The sequence below is a fragment of the Argiope bruennichi genome, chromosome 8, assembly GCF_947563725.1.
Source record: "Argiope bruennichi chromosome 8, qqArgBrue1.1, whole genome shotgun sequence".
NCBI lineage: Eukaryota > Metazoa > Arthropoda > Arachnida > Araneae > Araneidae > Argiope > Argiope bruennichi.
Genome location: NC_079158.1, coordinates 12,262,522 through 12,279,972, shown reverse-complemented (window position 1 = coordinate 12,279,972; position 17,451 = coordinate 12,262,522). Strand labels below are relative to the sequence as shown.

The window sequence follows — 17,451 nt, the reverse complement described above, 5'->3', positions numbered from 1 at the left end:
CTTAAGATACCTCGGCCAAGAACAAACCTCACTTGGAGACTGGCATTCTGCAGTTTTACATTGACATGTACACAGAGATGACTCCAAGACCAAACTTGCAGTTTGTGCTATGTATTGCATCCGAGAGCAGATATTTCCCATATCAAATTGGGTTTTTGACGCAAAATTGGCAACTTTTAGACTTACAACGCACAAAAACAGTTTAATAGAAAAAGTATAACAGCATTGCTTCTGAAGCATTCCAGCATAAAGGTAATACGGACAAAAGCATATATCGAATAAAGAGTGAACAAAATAGCCGACAAGCTTTTTAATAAGCAACAAAGAAAGAGTGACACTATTAAAGTATAGGACTATAGCTGCACAAAAAGAATCTTTGGAACCTAATGATGGAAGCCTGACAAGTACAGGAGAACCATTTCATAGACAAAGAATCAAATTACGAACCATGATTGAGAATGAGAGTAATTTTCATGCATTTGTCCATTTAGAGCCCTTTTGTATTTGCAGGCAATTGAAAATCAACTGCAGCTGTGAGTTCAAAAAAGCATTTTGTTATTAATTATGTATTGACAGTCATATCTATGACAAAGTTAGAAATGAATATGGAGGCATTGTGTTAAGCATACAACTGACAACCTACTTTTCAGAAAAGTCGTTATCCAAGATTCCCAATCGAGAAATGCTTTTTGCTCTCATTTCAGTCAATGTTGAAATACTATAATTCAAATTTTCCTATATGCAGTTTTCTATAAGCTGAAGGGAATGTCCAATTTTTTTCTCTGAAGAATGCACGCATCCAACTAGCACGGATTATTTATTTTTAAGTTTTGCAGTAATTAGAATTTACTTTATTGGATTAAATAAGAAAAACTTATATAAGAATTCTTACTCTTAGTACAACAGAAAATTTTACTTCAAATATTTGTTGCATTTTCGAACTAGTATATACGAGAATTTTCCTTCGACGAAAACTCGCTTTTGAAGACTGATGCTTAAAATTAAGGTGTGTAAGAATAAGAAGCCGTTAGGAAAACAATGATTTCGAATTAATGGAAAAAAGCGCAAAAATCAATGTATTATATATCGCAACGAAAAATTAACATATCATGCAGTCGCATCTTTTATTTCTAATGGGGAATTTTGGATTAATACATTAGCTGGAAATTGGTTATATTAGCCGTTTGACGTCTAGTTTGATCTAAAAAAAACTAAATATATTTGAAAGTTCTTTTTATTTTATATCTGATCTATAATCTACATCCACATTTTGCAAATTACATTTTCTATTATACATTTAATTTTCAGAATTGTTTAGGATTTTTAACTAGACTGACAACAATTATAAACATTTCTAAAATACAGGCTAGAAATTTCTTTTAGAAGTAACCCGAAACAAACTTGATTCATATTCATTTCTGTTAATCGATTCCAACAATCTTAATTGATTAATATAGCTTTTCCAATCACAACGCTACTATGTAGATGACTTATTAAAACTCTGCATTCCATATCAAGACCCGGAAGAAATGGCAACATAAAATGAAGACGATACTTTTCGGTTTAATGTAACTTTCCTTTCTCTGCAAGATGCTTAATTCTCCATTCGTTCATAAATCCCTAAAACGAACCCATGAACCGCCCTCGAACTTCTGCTCTCTTCCATAACGGGTCTTCCTGTAGAAAGGTACAATAAAATCTCACAATATTAATACGTCTGAAATTAGAAAGCTCTTATCGGGGGGGGGGCAAAGACACAGACACACTCGGGGTGGCTAAGACACACTCGGGGTGGCTAAGACACACTCGGGGTGGCTAAGACACACTCGGGGTGGCTAAGACACACTCGGGGTGGCTAAGACACACTCGGGGTGGCTAAGACACACTCGGGGTGGCTAAGACACACTCGGGGTGGCTAAGACACACTCGGGGTGGCTAAGACACACTCGGGGTGGCTAAGACACACTCGGGGTGGCTAAGACACACTCGGGGTGGCTAAGACACACTCGGGGTGGCTAAGACACACTCGGGGTGGCTAAGACACACTCGGGGTGGCTAAGACACACTCGGGGTGGCTAAGACACACTCGGGGTGGCTAAGACACACTCGGGGTGGCTAAGACACAGACACACTCGGGGTGGCTAAGACACAGACACACTCGGGGTGGCTAAGACACAGACACACTCGGGGTGGCTAAGACACAGACACACTCGGGGTGGCTAAGACACAGACACACTCGGGGTGGCTAAGACACAGACACACTCGGGGTGGCTAAGACACAGACACACTCGGGGTGGCTAAGACACAGACACACTCGGGGTGGCTAAGACACAGACACACTCGGGGTGGCTAAGACACAGACACACTCGGGGTGGCTAAGACTTAGAATTTTACTTTGAATAAAAAGGTTATTCACAGTTAGAGAAAGATTTAAACGAGTTCTCAAATTAGGAATCGTTAACACCACAAAGTAATACGCTTAAGTTATTTTAACAGAAGGAATCTCCTCCCCAAGGGATCTTTGATAATATGGCTAATTCCCGGATGAATTGTGTTGAACAAATGCATATAAGCATTTTGTAGAGAAAGGAGAATTGCGTTAAGCAAAGAAGCATCGCTATTTCCTTTGTTAGCTATTCCTTGCCTTGACGTGGAATATAGAATTTGTATAAGATAGCCTAGATGGTAACGTTGCAATAGGAAATGTTATGCTAATGAGTTTGATTGTATTGACAACGAATAAAACTAACAGAAGTAAATACAATTCAGTTTTATTTCTGGTTGTCATGAAAAATGCAATTTCTAGCCCATATTTGAGAAATTGTTTACAAAAGTTGCCAAACTGTTCATGATCTTCCTACAATCACGTTTAAAAAATGACATTAGAATTTAGAAGAGATGCCTTGCGCTGTCACTTCTGGAGTACTTTCATAAAATATACATTTTCCGATGCAGAGAACCTTGTTCAAATTCGTGGATGCACTGTATTGCTGCAAGAAGCACTATAGGGAATAATCGCGCATGTTGATTATTGGTGACGATGATGACAGCCACTCGGGTAGTGCATGGTTATAGATTTCTCTCGCTTGAAGTGAGCAGACTGGTGGAGCACCAGTGCATCATCCATGACAGCCTGACTTGCGTAAAAGTTCTTCAGTTTCGGAGGATGGCCTCAAATTCTCTCAAGATCTATATCAGATTTAACTGCATCCCTACAAAGTTCGCTTTGATTGGCATTGCTGCTAAACATAGCTTTCCTTATAAAAGCTATCAGTATCTCCATACGATTTTCAACTCTACCGATGTACACTTTGGATTTTGAAGGTATTGACATGAAAACATGTAGACAAAATATCTTGACCACAGATATTGATCTCCCGGAATCAGAAATTTAATAATCGTAGTTGTTTTACCATATCCTATTTTTTCAAAAATAATTTTCACGACATCAGAATGTCACAGAAGTGAAAATTAATGTAATCTTTCATTTTTTTTTGCAACCTTCAGAAACTCCTAAACATAAAAAGGCAAGTAGAGGAATCGCACAGAACCGAAGTTAAACATTGAATTTATCCTAGATCTTTCTGGGATCGGTAAAATTAGTCTCATTTTCATGTTGCGAGAGGGGATATTGAAAGAAGTACCTAGTAATCTTTCATCCATGCCAGATGACGACAAATCCTCTTAAGTCAGCCCTTTCCCGACAATCTTATACCTTACTATGCATTACGTTTTCGATTCTTTAGCACTATAATTTTTGACGATTGAAAGGGGGAGAAACATGGCACCAAGTTATTTCTACCTATTGCGTTCTACAATACAAATTCCTCACTAGATTAAGATCTTTCGTCCTTATTCTTAAATCTAAAGAAATTTAAAGGGCTGGACAAATATTTTTAATTTATTAAAGTTTACTTAACTGAAGTAAAGAATGGATTATAAAAAATTAGTAATGTATTTCGGTATAATTTTCGAAGATCCTGAAGTAATTCGATTGTTTTACCAACGGAACAATATTTATTTCAGAGACTACCCTTGAATTTTCTGTTATAGAAATCTATTGAAAGAATCGACTCGCGTTTTAATAAACTGAAACTATTCTAACTTGTATATAACCAAGAAGCTATTTTTAAATTTAACCGATGGGCAATTTTAAAATGGACCATTTTGAATAGCGGAATGCTTTGTATGAATGAAAAAACGGGGATAGGTCAACTTAGAGAATTAAAATTTTCAAGAACGGAGATCCAAAAAGTGTTCCCTTGGTAATTGCAAGCTTTGTAAGAAAATTTATACAAAACTCTATGTTACGTCATGGCATGCAAGAGCGCCACCTACAAGAAATGTGATCTTGGACATTCGAATGCTGTAACCCGTTGAAAGCGGTTGCACAAAATAAAGCCTGAATAACTACATAACGTCATCCGTATTTTCTTCTAATACATCCATTTTTAATCGACGATAACATTGGTCCGTCGAGCCGGAGCAAATACCATGGATAAAAAAGTTGAAAAAAGCGATGACCGAGAAGCGGTTTCAGAAAAGAAACTAAATAAACTGAAAGGCTCGATAAAAACTACTTTGAAAAGAATCGAAAGTTTTAATGCCGAAAAGTCAGCTTCCAAGGACATTAACGCAATGGAATTAGAAGTGAAATTAAGGAAACTTGGACAATTGCAAGCACAGTTGGACAAGATATCCGAACAATATTGCGGTATTGAAACGTCGGAAGATATAGAAACCATCCTAGAAGATATTGATCAAATAAATACAAGGATTGAAGAAACAGAGGTAGGTCTGAAATTGCTATTAAATTCAATTAAAGATGAATTTAAAATTAACCCTGTTTCAAAGGATAATGCAGTAACTAAAATCCGACTACAGGAAATTCCATTACCAGAATTTTCTGGAAAAATAGCTGATTTTGCAAATTTTAAAAATTTATTTGTTAATTTAATTAGCAACAATGAGCAATTAAATGATTCTCAAAAGCTGTATTATCTCCGTGCATGCTTAAGAGGAGAAGCTAAATTATTAGAATCGTCTAGTGATAACTTTCAATCACTCTTTAAAGCATTATCAGATCGTTATGAAAATCAACGTCAATTGATAGAATCTCATATATTAGAAATAATAAATTTTGAGTAAATTCGTAGCGAATCTGCTGAAGAACTGTGTGCCTTAATAGACTGCGTTAATAAAAACATCAGAGCGTTAAAGGTTCTTACATTCGAACAAAATAAGCTATCTGATTTAATGCTTGTAAACATCATTCTACAGAAAGTAGATAAAGAGACAAGGAAGCAATTCGAGCTTTCTCTAAATACGGCAAAAATTCCTACATTTGAAAATTTGATGAAATTTCTAGAAAAGCGAAGTTCTTTGTTAGAAAGTATTAACCGTATTCCAAGTAAATACGAACGTCCACAAAATACGAGCATATTTAAAAGAGCGAAAACACTTATAGTTAATAATAAAAATTCCAATGCTAAAGCTTGTATTTTATGCAAAAACTATCACGCACTATTTAGATGCGTTACTTTTCAAAATATGTCTATCGATGACAGAAAGAACTTTGTTAGGAATAACAAATTATGCATTAACTGTCTTAAACCTCACCCGGGGATCTGCAAATCAAAATATTCTTGCAACATTCCAAGTTGCGGTAAAAGGCATAACTCGCTCATACATGATGAGTCAGCTGAAAATCGCGCTACCACTTCAGATTCAAGGGCACGGGCGAGCGAAAGCCAAACAGATGCAGAAACGAAACCGAAACTAAACGTACTAACCGAAGTATCTGCTTTGACGTTGAATCCGAGAGAGACTAAACAGGCGATAGAAGGGAATAAATCAGTTATATTAAACACTCTTCTTATTTATGTGAAAACTGCAGATGGTCGGAGAGTTCAATTAAGAGGGCTCTTAGACAATGCTTCGACTTTATGTATTCTTCGAGAAGATGTAGCTAGAAAATTGGGAATCAAACTAAAATCAATAAAACAAGGTATAACTGGTATAAATGGAATTACGCAGTTTATTAAACACGCTGCTAACATTGAAGTATCAAATCGAGATTATTCATTTTCACACATGGTGAAATGTTCTATTCTTCCTAAAATAACCGATGAGATTCCTGTATCGAAATTAAATATATCTGCATTAAATATTCCCTGTTCAATTGAACTAGCTGATTTCAATTTCCACACACCAGGTCAAATTGATATACTATTAGGAAGTGAGCTATTTTTTGAGATTTTAAAACCTGAGCAACTTCGTCTGCAAAATGGAGATGTAATATTACAAAATACTAAGTTTGGTTATTTAGTTACAGGCATTCTTCCCCAGTTACCTCAAAAAGCCAATTGTTATCTCGTAAGTGAACCAAATTTAAATGAGGCAGTTAAACAATTTTTTGAATTGGAATCATTGCCGGGTAATGTTAAAGAAATAACAAAGAGTGAAGAAGAAATTTATTGTGAGGACCATTTTGTTAAAACCTATAAAAGAGATAAAACGGGAAGATTTATAGTTCAGTTACCCATAAAGGAAAATGCCGAATCATTACTAGGAAATTTCAAAGAAAATGCAATCAAGCGCCTAAATGGTATCTGGAATAAATTAAACAAAAATAATACTATGGAAATCTTATATAAGGAATTTATGCGAGAATATGAGAGTTTAGAACACATGGAGGAGATTAAAATTGAAGCTGATAGCAATGTGAACTATTACATTCCCCACCATGCGATATATAAACCTGAGAAAACGTCAACTCCCTTAAGAGTGGTTTTTGATGCAAGTGCAAAAACAACAAGTGGATATTCTCTGAATTCCATTTTACTAAATGGAGGTATTATTCAGCAAGATCTTTTTTCCATAGTAAGTAGATTCAGAAAGCACAGATATGCATTTAGTGCAGATATTAAAAAATGTACAGACAAATACTGATCGATCCCTCTCAAAGAGACTTACAGCGTATTGTCTGGAAATCAAGTGCTGATGGTCCAGTGAAGATTTACAAACTGTCTACAGTAACCTATGGAACAGTTTCTGCGCCATTTTTGGCTACCAGGACCTTAAGAGCTTTAGCAGATGAGGGAAAAAAAGGACTTTCCTAAGGCTGCAGATGTGATTTGTTCTGATTTCTACATGGATGACATTCTGTCAGGTGATGCAACCCTAGAAGATACTAAAAATCTTCAAACCCAGATTTCTGAACTCCTCGGAAGAGCTGGATTTGAGCTTCACAAATGGGTCGCTAATAACTCTAATTTATTACAAAACCTGTCTACCACATCCTATTCATTTTCGAAAGAACAAGGTGTTAGTTCTGTAAAAACATTAGGTATGTTTTGGGATCCAAAAGAAGATTGCTTTACATATAAGGTAAAGATCAAGCCTAAGGACTCTTTTTCAAAAAGGGAAGTGCTGTCAGAAATAGCGAGTCTTTATGATCCACTTGGACTTTTAGGCCCTCTCATTACAAAGGCAAAAATATTTATCCAAGGACTTGAGTTGGCGGTAGACTTAAAAATTCTGACTTGCCATTTGAATCTAAACATCAAATAATTTTACCCAGTAAGCATACATTCACTAAGTTACTTTTTGAGCATGTACATAAAAAATGTCTACATATTGGTGCACAAGGTTTGTTGCATCAAATTAGACTACAATACTGGCCCTTAAATGGTAAAGGTATTGCAAGAAAAATTGTCCATGATTGTATTAGATGTTTTAGGCAAAGGCCTAGGGTGTTAGACCAGTTAATGGGAAATTTGCCTTCAGAAAGAGTAACTCCTAGTTCTCCATTTTTAAATTCTGGGGTAGATTTTTGTGGTCCTTTTCAAATAAAGTTTAAAAACCAAAGAAAGGGAATATATTCAAAAGTTTATGTAGCGATTTTTGTATGTTTGTCAACTAAAGCTATTCACCTAGAAACGGTAACAGATTTGACGACTGAAGCTTTCATTGCATCTTTAAAGAGACTCTGCGCCCGTAGAGGCCGCATTGCAACATTGATGTCGGATAATGCATCTAATTTCAAGGGTGCAGCTTCAGAATTAAATCGCTTAAAAAAACTAGTTTGTCAGACTAATGAGACTTTAGCCAATTACCTATCCACAGAATCAATCCAATGGAAATTTATACCCCCTTCTCCCAATTTCGAAGGCTTATGGGAAGCAGGAGTAAAATCATTCAAACACCATCTTTATAGAACTTTAGCTAACAGTAAAACAACTATTGAAGAATTTGAAACAATAGTAATTCAGATTGAAGGTATACTTAACTCACGTCCCTTAATTCCATTATCAGATAATATTAATGAATATGAAGTTTTAACTCCTGGACACTTTATCATTGGACGCCCAATAACTTCAATACCTGAACCGGAAATTGTAGACATTTCTGACAATAGGTTGTCGCGCTGGCAATATACTACCAAATGTGTACAAACAATTTGGAAACGCTGGAAAATTGACTATTTGAACCACTTACAGCAAAGAAATAAGTGGCAATTAAAAAAAAATAATGTTAAGATCGGATGTTTAGTATTGTTAAAGGAAAATGATTTGCCTCCTTGCAAATGGGCAATGGCTAGAATTTTAGAGATAATTTATGGAAATGAAGGCAGAGTAAGAGTTGTTAAATTAAAAACTAACACGGGTATTTTTACACGCCCTATTTCAAAAATTTGTCTCTTACCAATAAGGGATAACTTTGAAAATTAAAATAGTTAAGATAGTTGTATATATTGTATGTACATAATAATTGTATTTATATCATGTTTAATATATAAGTTTAATTAATATAAATTTAATATATATTTTGCAATTTTGATGTTCACTTGTAAATATTTCATCTGAATAGTTTATTTGGTTTTAGAAAATGTAAGCTAATTGTATAATTAAATGTGTTTTGAAATCTTGCATATTTCAACGCCGGGCGGAATGTTACGTCATGGCATGCAAGAGCGCCACCTACAAGAAATGTGATCTTGGACATTCGAATGCTGTAACCCGTTGAAAGCGGTTGCACAAAATAAAGCCTGAATAACTACATAACGTCATCCGTATTTTCTTCTAATACATCCATTTTTAATCGACGATAACACTCTAGAAGCTAATTTTAAAGTTAAACTCAGAGCGCGCTCTTCAGTTTTACTCCGAACATTGTTGTGTTCTTGACAGAGCGAGATGCCTTCTACTAATGCGTTAGTATCTACAAGTATCATTTATACTTTCAACTCGGCTATGTTAGCTGTATTCAGAGTTCCCCTGAAATATTCATAGAATAAAGTATCTTCTATTTCTCAGCATACTAAACTTATACTACATATCCACTGGTCTATTTCTGCAATAGAATTAAATATGAAATTCACCTAAAAGTGAACGGTTAAACATGCCAAAACCTCCCAAATCAGTCGCATCACTACCGATAAAGTAGACAATATAGGTTTCCCACACTGAGACTACAGAATGGCGACAATACATAGGATACTGCATTACAACAGCGAAATAGTAACAAAATTAGAGATAAAAGTTCCAAACTGAAAGTTGCCTCCATGATTTGGACAAAAGAACGAGACAAGCATGAGAAGCACTAAATCTTCACACAACTGAATAACCGCAATGATTTTCCCAATACTGTAACGAAATTTTAAGTTGGGAATTATTTAAATATTCGAATTTCCAGAAAACCTTTCATGAAATAAAAAAGAACTCACTGAATTTTAAAACCCAGACTCCAATCCAAAATAAAACACAAGGCAGCTACTATAATTAAACTAGATGGGCATACATTGTTAGGATTTCAGGTTGCATCAGGTTACATAATTATTGAAAAAATGACGAGACTCGCAGTTATTTTAAGCTTGAATATTCATGTTGCACTTCAATAACATTTAAAGTATTGTTAGAAACTCGATTAAAAGATAAAGTAAGAATTCCATTTCTAAAGATTCTTTGAATTTTGGATATCCAATTTCTACAAAGATTGCAGTTTTGTAAATAAGACCCAGGATTAGACAAACTACCTTATTTTCCTGACCTGGAATGAAGTTAAGTTAATTTCAACTTTGCATTACGCTTATAAAACCAGCAGGAGTGGTCTTTTCTAAACTTCCACATACTCTAATAAACTTGGGTCAGAAAAGGCCTTGCATGACATAATGCACAATAGTAAAGAAAAATTAACTTTTGGCTTGAGTTTGGCATCTACTGTATCGATCGTGTCATCCTTAGCGAGTTATTTGGCAATGAATCGTTGAAATGCGTTAATAGTCTCCAAAAAATTAGTTTAGCGCTTTAGACACTTCTCAACCGATTGAATGAAAACTGTTTGTAATCCTAAAATCAAAATCCTAAAATTTATTTGATATACTTACATCATTGTTTTTGAATTGTAGCAATTACATGCTTCTGAAAGTACAGACAGACATCCCTTTGTTGGATTTGGCTCGAAATTCCGCAATCTATATTAGAGATGTTAAATTTTTACCGAGTTTTATCTATCTAGCTCTTTTTTGTAAATGTCTTAACTTAAACAGAAAGGCAGACGGACTTGAAAGAATTTTCCTCATGAATAGATAGAAGACTGCAAATTTGGTGTGAAGACTTTATACAAATTCCAACAGCCTCACCCTAACTCATTGAGCCTCACCCTAACTCATTGAGCCTCACCCTAACTCATTGAGCCTCACCCTAACTCATTGAGCCTCACCCTAACTCATTGAGCCTCACCCTAACTCATTGAGCCTCACCCTAACTCATTGAGCCTCACCCTAACTCATTGAGCCTCACCCTAACTCATTGAGCCTCACCCTAACTCATTGAGCCTCACCCTAACTCATTGAGCCTCACCCTAACTCAATGAGCCTCACCCTAACTCAATGAGCCTCACCCTAACTCAATGAGCCTCACCCTAACTCAATGAGCCTCACCCTAACTCAATGAGCCTCACCCTAACTCAATGAGCCTCACCCTAACTCAATGAGCCTCACCCTAACTCAATGAGCCTCACCCTAACTCAATGAGCCTCACCCTAACTCAATGAGCCTCACCCTAACTCAATGAGCCTCACCCTAACTCAATGAGCCTCACCCTAACTCAATGAGCCTCACCCTAACTCAATGAGCCTCACCCTAACTCAATGAGCCTCACCCTAACTCAATGAGCCTCACCCTAACTCAATGAGCCTCACCCTAACTCAATGAGCCTCACCCTAACTCAATGAGCCTCACCCTAACTCAATGAGCCTCACCCTAACTCAATGAGCCTCACCCTAACTCAATGAGCCTCACCCTAACTCAATGAGCCTCACCCTAACTCAATGAGCCTCACCCTAACTCAATGAGCCTCACCCTAACTCAATGAGCCTCACCCTAACTCAATGAGCCTCACCCTAACTCAATGAGCCTCACCCTAACTCAATGAGCCTCACCCTAACTCAATGAGCCTCACCCTAACTCAATGAGCCTCACCCTAACTCAATGAGCCTCACCCTAACTCAATGAGCCTCACCCTAACTCAATGAGCCTCACCCTAACTCAATGAGCCTCACCCTAACTCAATGAGCCTCACCCTAACTCAATGAGCCTCACCCTAACTCAATGAGCCTCACCCTAACTCAATGAGCCTCACCCTAACTCAATGAGCCTCACCCTAACTCAATGAGCCTCACCCTAACTCAATGAGCCTCACCCTAACTCAATGAGCCTCACCCTAACTCAATGAGCCTCACCCTAACTCAATGAGCCTCACCCTAACTCAATGAGCCTCACCCTAACTCAATGAGCCTCACCCTAACTCAATGAGCCTCACCCTAACTCAATGAGCCTCACCCTAACTCAATGAGCCTCACCCTAACTCAATGAGCCTCACCCTAACTCAATGAGCCTCACCCTAACTCAATGAGCCTCACCCTAACTCAATGAGCCTCACCCTAACTCAATGAGCCTCACCCTAACTCAATGAGCCTCACCCTAACTCAATGAGCCTCACCCTAACTCAATGAGCCTCACCCTAACTCAATGAGCCTCACCCTAACTCAATGAGCCTCACCCTAACTCAATGAGCCTCACCCTAACTCAATGAGCCTCACCCTAACTCAATGAGCCTCACCCTAACTCAATGAGCCTCACCCTAACTCAATGAGCCTCACCCTAACTCAATGAGCCTCACCCTAACTCAATGAGCCTCACCCTAACTCAATGAGCCTCACCCTAACTCAATGAGCCTCACCCTAACTCAATGAGCCTCACCCTAACTCAATGAGCCTCACCCTAACTCAATGAGCCTCACCCTAACTCAATGAGCCTCACCCTAACTCAATGAGCCTCACCCTAACTCAATGAGCCTCACCCTAACTCAATGAGCCTCACCCTAACTCAATGAGCCTCACCCTAACTCAATGAGCCTCACCCTAACTCAATGAGCCTCACCCTAACTCAATGAGCCTCACCCTAACTCAATGAGCCTCACCCTAACTCAATGAGCCTCACCCTAACTCAATGAGCCTCACCCTAACTCGTGAAAGTGACTATTGAAATCCTATGTTTACTACATAAAAAAATAACGTGCATTGCCGTACTTCTGGTTTGCTTTTATAGCTAAGCATCAGAAAGATTGACATTATCGTTCGATATCTTTTTGTGGGAAATTTCAATTTTTTTCCACCACACTACCAAAACTGAAAGTATAAATTAGGCTTCTTTTGGTGGTAAAGGGAGAAATTGAATTTATAGTTATGAATATTTTCCCACCCTCTCACCAGCTGGCTGGTAGCTAGCCCGCCCTATTTTTAAGAAAAAGGGGGAGGGGAGGGTGCTATCCTAACCTTTTACCCCCAATTAATGTTAAATATATTAAGCCTTTCTATTAAATACCTAACCTTAATAGTGCGCGCGCACTTTCCCGTTATTTTTATCCGAATCTTTCTAAAATAAGAAGCCCATCTTTATACTTCAGAGTTGGAGCGAGGGAAAGAAATGAAATTTCTCCTTAACTTTCTGCAACTGAAATGGTGTCCAAGTACCTGCTGAGAAGTTACCGAGTTTCGATTTCATGACGCAAGGCTCAGATCTATGCCAAGATGCCCCAGTGCAAATTTATGCTGACAAGTTATGGTTTCATTCAAGAGCCAAATATGGCCAAACTGCCAATCAGGATTTGGAGTTGTAAGTGTAATATTAATGAAAGGTCAATGTAGTATTAATTTTCGCATTCAACAAATTAAAATGAATATGAAATTCGCTATACTTAAACTTAAGATCGAGTTTAAGAAATTTTCGAAGTGGCCTCCTCAAAACATTCTCTCCTACTCTAATAAAGGGGATATCCCAGAGAACGCCTTGTATGACATTGGCGTACAATAGACACGAAATATTACCTTTGGCGTGAATTTAGCCTTTACTGAATTTATCGTGTTATCCTTGGCGAGTGATTTGTCCATTCATTCCTGGCCTGAGGTTAATAGTATTCGAAAGTCGAATTTGTGTTTAGACGCATTTTCCCAGCCGATTGAAAAGAAAATTTGACACAGAATTACACTTGTAGTCTCAAAACCATAAACTAAATGATATTTAAATCGTCGCGTTTGAGTTATGGCACTTACAAGCACAGATAGAAGGTCAAGCCATTGTTAAATTTCGCTCAAAATTTGGAAGGTTTCTACTTCATAGAGGTTAAATCTCTGTACTGAATTTTAACCATCTAGTTCTGTAGATTTTTTTAGTTTCCGTTTTAACATGCTCGAACAGACTTCCTTTAAATGGATTTCTCCCAAACTTCGATAGAAATCTATATATCCCATATAAGGACATACCAAATTTCAACCACCTAGCTCAAAGACATTGAGTTTTGTCACAGACAGATGGAAGTTTCCCAAAAAGGTTTTTCGAATTCATGCAAGTCTGAAACGGGGAGGGGAGTCAAACTCGAGTTCGAATTTTTATCGATTGTTATACTTTATGCTACATATGCGAGAGCGTAAGAATGATTGGCGATTAAAATCGAGACCTTCGGATAAAAAAATTGAGTGAATCGACGTGGGTTGATGAACACCGATTACTAAAAAGTTAGTGAAACGGGTTTGGTTAATACAAAATCGATTCATTTAATTATTAATTGGCATTTTTATCTGTAGTAGACTAATGCCATGCAAGGCGTTTTCCGAGCTCGATTAGGATTAGTTTGGTTCAATGGTACAAAGACCGATTTGTCGTGCGTTATTTTTCAGGTTATATTTAATAAACATTGTTAAAAGCAAGTCATTTTAATTCGAATTTCACCAAGTAAAGCACTGCCGGCTCCAAGGGTGTCAATTGACATAACGATATGTGCTTCAAAGTGGCTCGTCTAAGTAAAAAGTTTTTGCATATACATAACGCATGCTTAATGCTTAAAATACAATTACACATGTTACATTTGAGGTTCTCTGAAATAACACTTATTGGAGAACATGCGAGAAAACTTCGTGAAACTACTCCCACTAATTGCTAACTGATTAAAACAAAAATTTGTCAGATATAAATATAATCTGAAATTAATGGAATTTTGTATATGATCTTAAATTGCATTTATATGCATGTAAAAGGACAGATCGATAAAACCCAAATTTGCAGACAAATTTGATTCCAAATTTGAACCGAATCCACATTTAGATGCTAAACTTGTATATCAAACTATACGTTGGCTGCACTTAACTATGCTTTGGTTCTATAAATTTTGTATTTACTGTGTTCGTTTTACTCGAATAGCTTCGACTAACTTTCGCCGATTAGAATTTTTTTTTTTTCTTCAAAATTTGACAGAACTATCAATTTAATATTAAGTCTCACACCAAAGTCATCTGTTTAGCTCAAGGCGTTTGAATTTATTTTCACAGAAAAACGGGAATAAATGGCAAAAATGCGATTTGGATCTAAAGATATCAGATAAGATTCGTGAAAAATCCCCAATTGAGTTTTTTTGCAAATTGCAATACTTTGCATGAGAAAGTAAAGTGATGAAATCGGCCTAATGGTTGGGGATTGAAGATTATGGCTTTCGTCAGAAAATCATGGCCCTGTTTTATATTCTATTCATGCTAATTTAATATATCTGCGCTCTACATACAAAACCGTTCGACCTAGAACTAGTAAACTTATCAGAAAAGGGTGGGAATTTCACTTCGGGAAAAGGTGCAAATTTCAATCAGAATTTTCATTAACTGAAAATGAAGCGAAATATCGGCATCTTTCCTCTATGACTTCCGAAAATGTAGCACAAATAGTTTTTGCATCATTTTAAAGTTCAAAAAATCTTAAATTATACCAATGCTAATTTATAAATTTTCTACTTTTAATGAATTTTAAGAAAATATTTTAACTATTTTCAAACAACTTATTTTACAAAGAAATGAAATGCGTAAAAAAAAAAAAATAGTTCTAATTATGTTGCATTTACGTTTTCAAAAACTCCAGTTAAAAGACTGAGCTAACTCGTTCTGAAATTTTAACCTAAAAATGCGATTTTTAGCATTTTTAGGTATTGCTATCTGTATAAAATAGACTATGAAATGCGATATTTTCTAAAAAAAGCAATACGAGAAAAAGTTCTACGATGTTTTAAAAGGGCTATCAGCTCAATAATTCAATCTTATTTAAGGCAAATACAACTCGATGCATAGGATAGCCACACTCATCAGGGACCAGCAGCCGATTTCTACAACTTTATCAGATACATACGCGAATTCGTCTAAATGAGACATTTTATATAGTTTGAATCAAATATTCCTATAAATTACGTTTACAGATTTTTTATACATTAAAATTTTTTATACGGATCCTATATTCTATAAGTCATTCAATATCAATGCCTCAAGCCTATTTTATTAAAAATTCCCCTCTTTTGCAATCAATTTAGGCATTCAAATTTTCATAACTTTTCTATAAAAAAAACCTCGATGAAAATGCGCTACTCAGGGATCGGATTTTCCAAGGCCGATTGTCTCAAATAATGCAATTGTTGATAATCTTAAAATAATATTCAAAGCATTATAATTAGATTAGGCTTGATCTCGGAAGACAACCGTTAGACGCAAGATAATTTTACTGACCATGATTTACAGGATCGAAGAAATGTACTTCAGAAATTTATGAATTCTACGTTATACATTTATTGATTGAAATAACATTTGCCGCATTCAAATCTTTTTGAAGACAAAACTGAATTTGACGAATCGGAAGTTCACTGAATTCTTCCAAATACTGAATTATAAAATATTCTGCTATATATGTAAGCTCACAATACTGAAAGATTCGATTTTCTGTAATTAAAAATGACTGGTTTCAGTAAAAAAATGTTTATTGAAGTTCTCTTTCATTTCAAATTCAAATTTAAATCTTACGGCAAATTGGAGACGAGCAAATTAGATATTACAATGAACAAAATGTCGTAAGGCTTCTATAATGTGAGCTATGGAACTGTAAATTTGAAGCTTAATATTTTGATTAAGCTATTAAAAGACCAATGCACATAAATATTAAACTGAATTTTGGTTTTACACCTGGTGACCCAGCTGGTCAACAAAGACGAATAATATTAAATAAGCCGCATCCTTTTTTAAAACTCATAATTTACGTATAAAAGAGCACATCACTGCGTGCAATTGAAGTGGAGTGCATGAGCAGTTTCATCGGCATTTAACTTAGATGGCGTAAATTTACTCCTGGATTCAATCGGTTAAAAACATTCTAGATGGCAACAGATCCATTAACCATTTTGAGCACATTTCGGATTTTAATTAACAGTTCTGAAACATTTAACTTTCATTTTATGAACAAATTGAAAAATGCTGAAAGGACGATTTTAAGTAGAGTTTATGACTGAAACACCCTGTTGCTAATTGGCTAGACTGCTTTAGTTGAGTAAAATTATTAGGAATATCGATAAATTTAAATATCTTACTCCACAATTTACAACTTTTATTTCAACACTGAAGAATAAAATATATTCTTAACCATACAAATAAGAACCAGTTGAAGTGGTCACCAAAACTATCACATACTCTAAAATGACGTTATTCCAGAGAACATGTTTCATGGCATTGGTGTACAATTATGAAATATTCATTTCAATAAAGAATTTATCATGAGATCCTAAATTCATAAGAATTTTACGGAGTCCTCATGAATACCTGGCATGCGGTTAATAGTACCCGAAAAACTAAAGCGTTTTAGACGCGTTTATCCCAACCGAATGAAATCGGTTTGACCCAAAACCACATTTTATATCGTGTTTACATGCTTTTGAAATTACAGACTGACCGACCGACGTGAACCCCTTGATAAATTTGATACAAAATTTAATGGACATCTATACTATAGATATTAAGCCTGTACCAAGTTTAGTTTAGCTGTATTAATGTCCCGTTTTAAAGCAACACTTGTCTATTAAAATATGTACCAAG

General features: G+C 36.0%; 1 protein-coding gene across 3 annotated transcripts in view; it reads right to left on the bottom strand.

Annotated features, from left to right (window-relative positions):
- Positions 1–17,451, bottom strand: part of LOC129981643 (rhythmically expressed gene 2 protein-like) — a 37,170-nt gene that overhangs the window by 15,910 nt on the left and 3,809 nt on the right. The gene's annotated exons all lie outside the window — the stretch shown is intronic.